This window comes from Planococcus citri, chromosome 4, assembly GCF_950023065.1.
Source record: "Planococcus citri chromosome 4, ihPlaCitr1.1, whole genome shotgun sequence".
Lineage (NCBI taxonomy): Eukaryota > Metazoa > Arthropoda > Insecta > Hemiptera > Pseudococcidae > Planococcus > Planococcus citri.
Genome location: NC_088680.1, coordinates 54,799,965 through 54,813,270, shown reverse-complemented (window position 1 = coordinate 54,813,270; position 13,306 = coordinate 54,799,965). Strand labels below are relative to the sequence as shown.

The following is a 13,306-nucleotide window of genomic DNA, read 5'->3' as shown; positions in this document are numbered from 1 at the left end:
GAATATTGATTGCCTACTTTGCTTCGCAGATTACATCCAAGGTATTATTTGGATAACTTAAGAAAATGGTGCTATTTTTGAGGGATCGCGAATGAAATTTCAATTTTGGAAACGTATGTTCAAAAATTAATTCTGGACTGGTATTTCGAATGTTATTTCAATCTGAATTTCAAAAAAAATAAAATAAAATTAGAATCAAGTTTCTATTAAAATATTTTAAAATCAAGGGCAATTCTGGAAATAAACAGGACTTCACTCGAGAATATCTATCTGTCAAAAAGTATTGTGTTCGAAGCAAAACACACGTATCGAAAAAATACCCTCGAAGTTCGATCATTCAAAATAAGTATTTCCGGTTGAAAAAAAGAGACCTTGTGCCTCCTCCGCACATTTAGGTACCTTGCATCTCTAGTCAATGGTTTACGTTAGTATGAGTCGACTGAAGAAAACCCACATGTGAGTCACAGCGTTGAAAATTGGCGCGTAAACCGCGATGACCCAGTAACAGGCCAAAATCAACCCCTTGTCTTGGCGCTATCTACTTCTACTCGTACTACGTCTCATATCGGACCTTCGTTAATTTCACTCCAGTTGACAGCTTTATTTTTAAACCGTTTGAAAAGCGTTTATCGAAAATTACACCACACCCAAACCTTTCGCAATACACGTAGGTATTAATTAAAAAAGAAACTCCGTTAGTAAACCGCATCAAGCAGCTTCTTCACACTCGTATAAGTAGTTTACGACAGAGTGTACTCGTATTATACTTATACATATTTACCTGTGTAAACTAAAATGTAAATCTTGCTAGACAAATACACCTACGCCTACGCATCGAGAGTTATTTTTAGAAAAAACCCCTCATCTTCGGCCCCACATTATTACCCAGTCTTTGAAATCTTTTTACGCGGTCGTGAACGATGGCAGCGATGGTTAGCTTTCTTCGGTACTGATTTTTTTTCTCGCTTACATTTCATAATTTTTATTTATTATTGTACAATATTCTCGATACCTAATCTAATGGTTGGAAAATTTTTACGCACTCGTAAATACGCGAACATACTCGTAAAATACAAATTTATGGTGATTTTACCTATCGCCTTTTTATACTAACTAACGATTTATTTGCCTTATACACACATGTGTGTATTGTTGAATGCATCTACGTAGACGTACGAGTGTTGTTAACTAATGGCCTCGTGCGTATATGTTTCTTTCCAACTCGGAGTAAGTTTTCGCTTTATTAACCAGCACGTTTGACCGGATGCGTCGTCTCTTCGACTTGGAGACGTGCGGTTTTCAGAGTGTGTATCGTATCGAGTGCCATAATACGTTAAGTTAACAGCTCTTGCCAGATATTGCATACTGACCTATGGGGTCATTTCGAATTAAATCATTATGGCAATAATTCAATTAGCAATTAGCATTTTCACACCTGATCAAGCGCATCGAGTTGATCGGTTCGTTTGCCAAGGCTGTTTTAATGTAATAAAATATGGTGTAGTTTTTATTCCCTTATTATATTAAATATTAATACGAGTTTTGTGTAAATTTATACATTAGATGCATGGATTGGAAATGTTCTGAAGTTGAAATAAGCCCATATTAAGCTCATTTTTTCGAATTTTCAAACTTGAAGCTCCTTGTGGTGAGAGTAAATAAACTTTTAATGACGATTTGAATTATTTCGTCACCCCCCCCCCTTTTGACTAACTTCTTGTAGATACATATATTAATCCTTTTTCTGTATCGAGAACATGCTATTCCTCTGCCTTATGATGAGGCATTGAGCAAATGCAGTGATTCAAGTCCATATTCAAACAGATACATAGATACAGCACTTGATGACTTGAGTGGAATTCTGAGTTTATTAATTTTATCAAAATGAACTAACCACGTTGCATTTTCTTTATGTTTCAGGTGAGTACAAATTTTCACCATGAGAGTACTGATGGAATAATTATGTAAGCAGAAGCTTACCTCATTTGAGAATATTATCAAGGAAGTAAGTTATCGTTTTATGGTTTTAAAAATTACAAAAATTCTTGAAAAATCGAATGAGCGTAGATTTACTCACGAATTCGGCGAGGGGGAGGGGGAAGGTCGGAATACCCTGATGAATAATTGCTGAAATGCACCCGAATTAAACGACGAAAAGTTGTATAATTTCAATTTTCAGCAAAATATATAATACGTCAAAAATAGCATTGAAAAACTCTTAAAAGCACTATCACTATCAACATGTAAAATTACTAAAAACTAACGAAATTTCGTGAAAATTTGGTAGAATTTACAAAAAAATTCATTTATAACGTTGTAAAAACTGATTGAATAATCCGTACAGATTCTTCAAAAGCATTAAAATCATTAAATAAATTATTAACAATTGATGAAATTTCAGGAAAATTTGACAAAAAGTTGGTTAAACTAATGCTGAAATCACTCACAGAAAAAAACTTCAAAATCATTAAAAATTTATACAAAGACAATGAGATTAAAAAAAAAAAATTGTAAAATTTTGTGAAAATTGTGCGAAATATTAGGGGAAAGTGTTAAAAATGAGTTCAAAATATTTTGAAGAATATAATGCTGTAAAATTTTCATGAAACATAAAAACAAGTAAAAAAAGAAAAAAGCGCTAAAAAATGATTTAAAATTTTGAAAAAATTATTATAAACTGGTGAAATTTCAAGAAAATTTGAGATAATTCAGCAAAAATGGCATTAAAAACATCGTTAAAATATTTTTGAAGCAACATAAAAATTTTTGAAAATCATTCATTAAAAACTTATGTACATTGTATAAACTAACAAAATATCATCAAAATTTGTTACAATTCCCAAAAAAATTGCAAGTTACGTCATTACAACATACGCAGGGTGTCTATATGTAGTGAAATCAGTGAAAAAGTAGGGATTTTTATCAATTTTGCTTGAAAAGTAGTGAAAAATGAAAAAAAGTACACATGAAAAATACATAATTATAAAAAAATCACTGCTAAAATTTTTAAAAACTTCTTCATATTCCATTTGAAAAATTTTATTCTCAAAATAGACAACTTGAATACAAAGTTCAACCCCCCCCCCCCCCCCGAATGAAAAAATCGAATGGGTGGGATAAAATACTTTGGAGGGAAGCATTTTTTTTTTTTTTTTTGTAAGGTAATGAAAAGGTCGTGATTTTCGGCCAACAAATTCCTGTAGAGTACCCTATTTTTAATATGTATGTACTTGGAATTTATTGGAAATAGTTTTAGAACATTTTGGCCAGCTTTGGAGTCTACAGCAGAATTTTCAAAGTTGAAATTTCCAAATGATAATTTCAAAGCATTAAAGTCATTAAAAATTATTAAAAACTAATAAATTTTCTTGGGAAAATTCAATAAAAGTTAAGTAAAACGCTTCCAAATTTCAAACTGTGCTGAAAATTACTTGAAAAACTAAAAAGTGGGTAATAATAATAAAATCATAAAAAGTTTTTGAAAAGCTGACGAAATTTCAACCAAAGGGGAAATTTTGGAAAAGCTGTGTAAAATATAAGTAGTATGAAAATACAAAAAAATTAGCTAGATTCGGTGAGATTTGCATCAAACATTATAAAATATGTGAAAAAAACACAAAAACAATAAAATTAGAAAAACTTAAAATCGTAAAAAAATTGTTAAATTTTGACAAATTTTCGAAACAAAAATTTAGTAAAATTTCAGCAATCAAATTAAAAACAGCCAAAGAGGGCTTCCTGTAACGTGCAGCTCCGCACATTTTGTGCAGCTCCAAAAAAGAGTTGTAAAGTTGGAAATTCTTTGTGCGATTCCTTTTTTTTTCAAGTTTTAATTTTTTTTTAAATCATCATTCAAATTTTGACATTTTGAAGCAAAAATAGGTAATAAACTCATTTTCGAAATACCATTTTCGAGTGCTTTTGCCCTCGTTTCACTTGGGCCTGTTTGCTTTTTATTTTAAATTTTGAACTTAATTCCAAAGTTTTGAAGCAAAATGATAAAACTTCTTAGAAGTAACTCATCACACAAAAAACATAGTTTTTTACCGTATTATTTGCCTGTATATTTTTATTCTTCAAACATTTTGAGTTGGAAACTTCAAGAAGAAAAAATCAAGAGTTGGCATTTTCATGTTTTCTCTCCCCCTCCCCCCACAATCGGAAAAAACCTCGATTGTAATCATATGATCGAAAATTACTTTAATTTATTCAAGTTTGTGAAGTTTGTGCAGCTCCAAAATTTCCTTAGAGGAAGCCCTGCGGGGGGAGCCAAATTAATAAAATTGTTAACAAATTTTTCAGAAATTTTTTCAGTTTTTGATCGTTTTTGGTAACGTGATACTTGATTAAAAAGATGGTTTTTTTTTCGACGTTTTTTTTTTGTCTTTTTTACATGTTTTTATGAAGTTTTTGTAAAATTTCACTTGATTTTTCTGAAAATTTCCCAGCTTCCTAATCAGTAATTTTTGAACATTTTAATCGTTTTTTTGAAATTTTTTGAATTTTAGCAAATTTTACTAAAATTTCATTACTTTTTTAAGAAAAATTTTGAAAAATAGGCTATAGCACAAATTACGTAAACTTCGAGAAACATTTGTTCGAATTTGGCAAATGCTGCGAAAAACATGATGAAAACCGAATGAAATGACAGGAAATCACTGAAAAAGCTTTTATTAAGAATTATTTAAAATCTCCTCAAAAAATTTGTCAAAGTAAAAGCGAAAAGTTTTGCTTGAAAATTTTCACAAATGATGTTTTAAAAAAATCTATTCACTCTCCTTCTAAATTGTGAAAAAATTTCAAATTTTTCGTCGAAGTGTGAAATATTGAGTAATATTTTGTGGCAGATGCTGAATATGCCTAAACTTTGAACATGGTCTCATTTTTCATGGTGTTTGAAGTATCCAGCTCCCTTGTCTATGAAAATATTAAAATTTGGAAAAATTGTACAAGTGGGCAAGGATAAGATCGTGTCGTAAAAATGAGGTTATTTGACAAAGATGAATACCTACCTATTGCTCTCTCGAACCTTTTTTTTAGCGAACCAATTCTAGTAAATTGGTACTTTTTCACGACGCCACCGGCGCTGCATTTTACCCTTTTGTACAATTTATACATATGAAGAGTGATATTCCAAAACTCGCTTTGTCCATTTTCACAACTTTTCAGGAATGAGGAAAAACAGTTTTCCTTTAAACAGGTAAATTGGCTTTTTAGGCGAGTTTAGCACTTTATTTGGGTGGATTTATGACGTAGGAGTGTAGGTATACACTTCATCCACTAAATACTGCTGGAAAAAATTTCAATAAAAATGGAAAAATCGCGTTTTGGAACATTATTTTTTTTTTAATTTTTAGTGAATTGGCTATTTAGGTGAGTATAACACCTCATTTTGGTAGGTTGATGATGTAGGAATGTGAGTTAATGCTTCATCCACCAGGTACTGCTGAAAACCCAACTTTGATAAAAATGGACAAAGCGAGTTTTGGAATATCACTCTTCATATAGTGAAAGTATACAGACACAGCTAAACAATATTTTATACGATTTCGAAAAAAAGTCTTTATTTCATTTGTTTTGTCTTGTCTATTATAGTTGTCTTGTCTCGTACGTATGATCAATATGATCATGCGAACATTACGTAGATTACGCGATGCGATGACCGTTAGGTACATTGTCTTTTATAGAGATACCTGTTCGATATATCGAAAGGTTATTTGACTCGAACTCGTATTATGATATATAGACAACGGTGTACTTATTTACGACCTCGGCCTATATTCCAGCCGCACGTGAACGAAAACAAAAATTTATACCGGAAATCTCCACCGCTCGCCGAGCTTTACTTTATTCAGTCTGCTACCCGAAGAGAGACTCATCGTATAGTACTAGATTATGTAGATTGCCAAGCTGCGGAAATTACCTACCTCGCGTCCGATGGTGTTTCCTTTCGACTGAAACTGAAACGCAATTTTATCGCGGCCAAAAGTGTGAATTTTATCATCTATCGTGTCAAAAGATGGTTTATCATGGTGCGAATTTGTATCGATGGGCTCGATTATTCGAGGTCGAATTTCAACGTGGCCTTTTTTTTCTCACCTTTTACCTTTTACTTACTGCAGAGATAGAGAGATATCGATTGGTTGATTATCATCGCGTTTGTATTATAGTAAAATAAACTGCAAAATCGTTCAAACAACGTCGTCGGGGTAGGTAAAGGTATCGTAAAAGCATTTATCAAACACCTGACGCGTGACCAAGTTCACTTATTTTGATTAAAACGCATTTATTAGGTGGGTTTTTTTCATTCGACGTACCATAATAATGTAAGTATCGCACGACGACGATCGCGAAACATTAATTTTTTTGAGTCAGTTGGCGTTGACATTTTCATCGACTTGGTCCGGAAGTACGTGGGAGGAAAAATTGGCATAATGTGGGAATTTCTCGGTAATGGCCGAATGTTTTCGTATGACCATATTGCCAATACATACAACCATACGTACCACATATACTTATGTGGAACCGGTTCGTAATCGAGGAATTTCGCAGTCCTTGCTCTAAAGGTAGATCGATAAATCGAGATACTATTTTTTAAGCGAATGTGATATATGATAATTGTTATTGCTGTGTGCGAATTCGTCGTGTAATTTTTCTTCTCGTAAATGGCTCTGGCTCTCGACTGTGTATCACGAGTGAGCTTTTTTTTATGCAGTAAAACTTTCCACAAAGGCATTGATCTCGTTCAAGGCTAATTGACGATGAAGCATACTCGTATACTGCACAACTGTTTGATACTTTGGCTATGATTCAGAGTCAGAGATACATATATACGATTAATTCGGCAATTATTTGACTCCTCGGGTGTAATGCGTGAAACGTACTATAAAAATATTCGTACGGGTATTTCTTTCATCGTTCTTGGTAAAGTTATTCTAAAACTTTCAAAAGTACTATTTGGAAAATGGAATTCTTTCGCGTTATTTGTATATCTTATTCTGCAGTATGTACGACTTACGAGTATAAAGTTTATTTTAATTTCATCGTCTCATCGTAAGAGCGTAAGTGTATATTGGGTTTATTGAAGTTGAAAAGTTGGCGAATATTTTTAGACCACGACGATGCCATTCGCATAGTGTTATTCAACTTGGAATAAAATTCTTTCTTTGGCACACATATCCTTTTAACGTAACGAATCGATGCTCGAATAAGCATTTTTAGTTTTTTCTTCGAAAAACAGAACGAATGTTTATATAAAAATTGCAATTACTAAATGTACTTGGAGATGTGTTTGTGTTTTTTTTTTTTGCGTTCAAAACAGCTGCGATATTTTAAGCGAGAGAGATGTGTAGATGATGGCGTTGGGTTAGGTTATTTTGAAATTTTATCTGTGTAGATTAGATGAACGGAAGGAAGTGAGAAAAAATTTCCGCAGATTACGATATATATTTCTGAAACTATAGCCGATGATGGTGTGATTTCCCGGTTACAAGTGATGAAAATATTCAGATTAGAAATACTGGGTGCCCAGAAATATCGAGTACCCCAAAGAAAGTTTTTCATTAAAAATATAGGTTGGCAATGTGAAATAGATGCATATGATTGGTGGAATGTTACCCTCTCCAGTCCAACAACCAATCATGTGCGATCATTATTATCATTCACTGTGACCAACCAAAGTATTTTAGTAGAAAACTTTTTTAGGGGTACTCGATATTTCTGGACACCCTGTACGTTGGGGTATTTATTATAGAAATTTATGTAGGTAGTTGCATTTTATTAAATTTCAATACATATCTATTATGGAAGAGAATAAGCTATTGGGTAAAATGTTTTTGCACTTTTATTCTTGTGTTCATCATTCGATTGCTAATTTCGTTTTCATCTCGAGGATTAAGTTATCTAAATTAATGAAAAAACAAACATTTTGATTATAATATAAAAATGAGACTAAACCTCGAAGCACTTCATTTTTTTTCATAAAGGTATAGTTTAAACAATAAATTTTCTTTCTCTTTTTATGCCTTTTTTTCACATACTTATTATAGAGAAAAACAGTTCGTAGAGATTGTTTCTATTGATTCGATGAATAAATTTGTAGAACAGCAGCAGCATTTTCATTTATATACTTAAAACAATTTTGAGAAATAATTTTTCTGATGCATAATTTTCCATAGTAAATTTTGAAGAAACGTGAAAAATATTTTTGAAAATATATACTTATTGTATATCATCATTTTTGTGCCTCTTTCTCTATTTTAAACACTAAAATGAAGGTAATGTAAAGCGTTAAGGTTTTATCTGTCTTGTAATTGATAAAAGTGTAGAAATATAGTGCATTTTCACTTCTCGCAGATAAAGTTTGTCGACTACGAGAATTTAAAGAAAAACCGGTTGCAATAGGTCAAGTAGGTAATTACATTCTGTACTATGAGAAAACAAAATCGTTATTTTAACTGATTTTTTCTCCGTATAATAGGAGAAATCTTTGGTGTTATTCTGACTGATTTGTTTCTCGGTATGGGCTCCCATTTTTGCTCCGGTACTTCTACTCGAGGTACCTCAATTCTTTCAAAAATATTCGACACCCATTAGCTTCTCATTATTGTTGTATTCAGCAATTATTATTGAGATGGGGTAGGGGGTAAGGTTGAAAAACTCACCCTGTCACAAGTTCAACATGAATAACGGTCGAATAAAGAAATCAGAAAATTTTTCTATACATGATTTTTAGGATTTTTTGAATTACGTATTTTGATTTGAAAATTGTGGTGAAGTATCGTTCAAGGTTGAAAAATTTTGAGATTTGGTTTGAAATTTTACCAAATTCGAGTAAAGGGTTCAAATAATACAGCTGGATTTGTTTTATACTTATCCAATTTGATTTTTTTGTGAAGTTTTTAATGAATAAACTCAACTTATAGCAATAAAAATAATTATGATGAAATTTGAACTTTTCGTATGCATTGAATTGAGTTTGAAAATTTCAGGGGTGTTTTTTTTTTTTTTTTTTTTTTTAAAAAGAGGCAAATGTTTAAAGAGAAGATTGAGATTTGTATTTTTTGACTTGACAATGAGTCTTGCTTTGATAACATTTATCCAAAAGATTTTGAATCTGTGTATTTTTTTTGGAATCAACATTAAAATGTAGAACATTTTATCTTCTAATTATGTTTCGTAGCCCCCAATCTTCGCTTGAAATAATTAAAAATTGAAAAAATTTTCAAATTTTTTGGACGATATGATTTTTTTTGATGTTGAGTTCTGCTTTCATTTACAATAAAGAAAGGACAGAATAGGAAAGGGTGTAGAAAAAATACACTTATGTGAAAATGTGAAAAACACCAATATTTTTAATTATTTTTATAAATATAATCAAATTTTTTTGGATTTTTTTTTTTGAAGTAAAGGATTTGTATTCAAACCGGTGAAGTTAATGAGTATAAAAGTAAATTGAGCTCAAATTTCTTTACTGCTTTTTCATGAAGGATTTAATTTCTCGTTAGAGTAGATCGTTTTTTAAAAAATAGTGTCTAACGATCCTTCCAATCCAGAAGGTCAAAAAAAAAATTGTCTTTTTGGCTATGGATCGTTCTTTTCAAAAAAAAAAAAAAAAAAACAGGAAAAAGTCCTTCTTTTTCCAAATTTTTAAATAATTCTGTTATTTAATCAAAATCGAGTAAAAAATGATGACTGAATTTTTTTTTTAATTTTTAATTTTTTTAAAACGCTATAATAATTAAATAAATAATAGCAAAAAATTAAGTACATAATGTATTTTGTTAATGAAAACCAATTGATTATTTCCATTATTAGAATGATGTATTTTTTTGATTATTTTTTTGTTTCAATTAAAAATTATAAATTTTTGAAGCTTTTTTTTGCAATTGTGCTAAAATTGATGGTGAAGGGGAGAGGGGATCTGTAAATTTTCAATTTTGAAAATGTCCTTCCAAAAGGTTCTTTTCAACATATTACATTTACTTATGTACCTACATACATATTTTTCCAATTTTTCCAATTTTTGAAAACATAATATGAGAAAATCTAAACTTATAGAGGATGAAAATGTCCAGAATAATCTGAGCAAGACTGCTAAATGATCTTTTTTTGAAATTTTGTAATTCGTCAATTCCTATTATTGAGCTGAAATTTGGCTCACTTGAAAAGAATGCCACCAAAACCTCAGAATCGGATTCTGATCTGCCAAAGTCGATTTTTCAATTTAATGGTGAATTTTTGAAAATGAAAATAGCAACTATTGGCTCATTTATAAAATGAGTAAATATAGGGACATGAAATCTGAAAATGAACCCTACTAAATTTGACCTACCGAATTGATTTGATGGTCATCATTTTTGAAACGATCTCGAGTCTCTTGCAAAAGTTGACTTTTTCAAAAATTTTTAAACGTGGATCAAAATTGAGCAAAATTTGAAAAAATTTTCATTTTTTTCCAAAAAAAGTGCATTTAGAAGGGAATTTTCAATTCAAAATTTTGTGGAAAATTTTTTCTGACATGTCATGTTTCATTTTTAGTGATAAAAGTACATTTTTTTAGAAAGGGATTTTCATAATTTTTTGGAAACTTGGACTAGTTATTTTTCAACTTTCCACATAGAAATCAATAAATTTCGCTCCATTTTGAACTTATGCCATTTTTTTCCAATTATAATGGCGATTTGTGTAATTCCGAATCTTCCCAGTACGAACAAAAAAGTCACCAGTATTATTTTGACTTTCCAACGTTAACGATACAAATTATCATCAATCTACTGCACGTGTGCTTGTACTTGAACGCCTTATTTGAAAAATACACCTTGTCATATGCTTTGTTGTTTATATTTACGTCAAAAATCTACGTCATTTTCACTCAGTAGGGGCATAGTGATGTGATGTCATTTTGATCGCATGACGTAAAAAAAAGAAAGAACACATAAATTCGATCACTGTTTCTAAATGTACAAAGAGTAAGTGTAAGTACCTATACTGAATTACGCGTTATAATTCGGTTACACACGTGTCTGAGTCTGATGTATGTAGGCTTACAAATGTAAAAATTAGCTCTGAGCGGATTCCAATGTATTGATTAGCGTCGAGACCACAATAACAGAGACAGACACTGAATTGAATACGGCAATGACATAACCTGCATCTCGTTCAATTTGATAATATGGGCGAGATTATTAATTTGGATTTCGATTATAAGTTACCTATACGGTGATAATGTTGTGATCAATATAGACATAGAGAGACCAGACTCTTTGGTTCCTCAATAGGCATTGTGGCGATGTTGCGCAAAAAATCTTCTAAAACAACGATCAACAATGAGATCAAGGTTGATGTTTCGTATTCGATGGCAGGAAATAGGTATTCACCTATATGCTATTGTATGATCAATTATAATTGAAGTACTAGTACATACTTACTATTTGATCGATTATTCGTTATGTGTCTGAAGAGATGAGATTGTTTATTCTACGATGCGTAGAAGTTGTTAATCGTCACGTGATGAGCTCTTCGTTGTCGTTTAAATAGAGAGAAAATTATTTAATTTTTTGCTCTTTTATCTCATAATAATAATAATAATAGTGTAACAATAACGTGAAAGTTTATAATAGTTCAATGTGCTTAGTCGGTCATTACGTTAATTATTTTCCCATAATCCGGAAGAAACTATTACTCACGTGTAATAGTATAACTTATAATTACTCTTTAAAGGCATCTACGAGTTCTATTTGTAATTTGTACTTCAGGTTGCATGGTCTTAATTACCTAGAAAGACCACCTGTTCTATTCCAAATGGTGGAAACATTTTGGCCAGATCCATGAAAATTAAAAGAGCATTCAAAAATACTCTACGTATTAGGTAAAAATTTGAGATCCTGGATTTAATTTTTGGATTTTTGGTGAATTTTTGAAAATTCAAATTTGTTTCACATTTTTAATGAGAATTCAAAATTTGATCAAATTGAGATGAAAAGCAGAAATTTGGCTGAAATTATATTTTTAACGTTTCAAATAGACTGACGACGATTTCTAGCCGTTCTGGAGCTTCCAGTAGATTTTTGGAGGTTTCAGTTTTCAAAAAGAATTCCAGAAAAAAGACTGTGGGTCGAGCCCAAATTTTTTTCAAAAATTCACCAAAAATCGAAAACTGAAATTCTGAATTTGAAAATTTACTTAGTGGTGTATTTTTGAACGCCATCCTCTAATTTTTCCTCCATTTAGGACCCTTCTCCCACCCCTACTCTATCGAGAAGTAAAATTCATCGAATTAAAATCCAGGAAATTTCTGGCATGGCAGCAGTTTACTAACCCCTTATAATACATTAGTAGGTATAATATTCCAAAAGAACAGCAAGCAGTCGTTTTTTCCTTCCTTTTTATAATTTAATAATTCAAAATGAGTAAAAGATATAAACGAAGTGATTTAAAATGCTATATCCTTTTTTTCCCTTCCCCTTTCTTCTTCATTCTTCAGCCAGTAACAACAAATTCGAAACGATTTTCAACGCGTTGGCATTTCCATTTAGTTCAAGATTTATGTTTTGTTTTTTGGTTACTTCTGTGGCCGGAGTTTAATGAAATAGCATTTTTGTCCAAGTGGTTCTAGCTTGGAAGCTGCGGCGCCAATACCTCGAAGAGATGAGGGTACGCGATAAATATTAATAAGGGAACCCAACCGAGATCAGGAGGGGTGGAATGTACCGTATCGTATAAATTGTTTCGCGAAATTGTATCACTGTTGAAAAGAATGATGAAAAAAATGTCATCGTTTGTATGACGTCACGAATCACATCGATTCGCGGTTTTTTATCTTTTACATTCCGCTATTCCGCATTCTTATCTGAAAATTGATAGCTTTGTTGTAAAACAACGAGAGTTTGTATGTATTTGGCCGATATACTCGTACGTTGTATTGCGTCTTCTCTCTCTCTCTCGCCGTAATAATGCTACATAAATTACCATCAATTAGTAATACGATTCGGATATATTGATTTATTGGTATACGTGCGCCGCCGACGAACTTGAAAATAATATGTTACTATCGCGATACGTTATCGATAACGATATGTTATACTGGACGTAGATTGCCAAAAAAATATGTATCAGTCTAGCATATCAGATGGGTTGTCTTCTTCGGCGACATGTCCCATAGTGACAGAGTTGTTCGGCCGATTGGAATATTTTTATTGTATTCGAGATACTGGTGTACGATATCTTGTGATGAGAATGAGATGCTGCGCAATAGATATTTGTGTGTTTTTCCGAGAGTTTTTTTTTTTTGTCATTAGTGTGAAGG

General features: G+C 31.6%; 1 protein-coding gene across 1 annotated transcript in view; it reads left to right on the top strand.

Moving 5' to 3' along the window:
• Positions 1-13,306, top strand: part of LOC135846032 (unc-112-related protein-like) — a 152,244-nt gene that overhangs the window by 96,508 nt on the left and 42,430 nt on the right. The window lies entirely within an intron of this gene.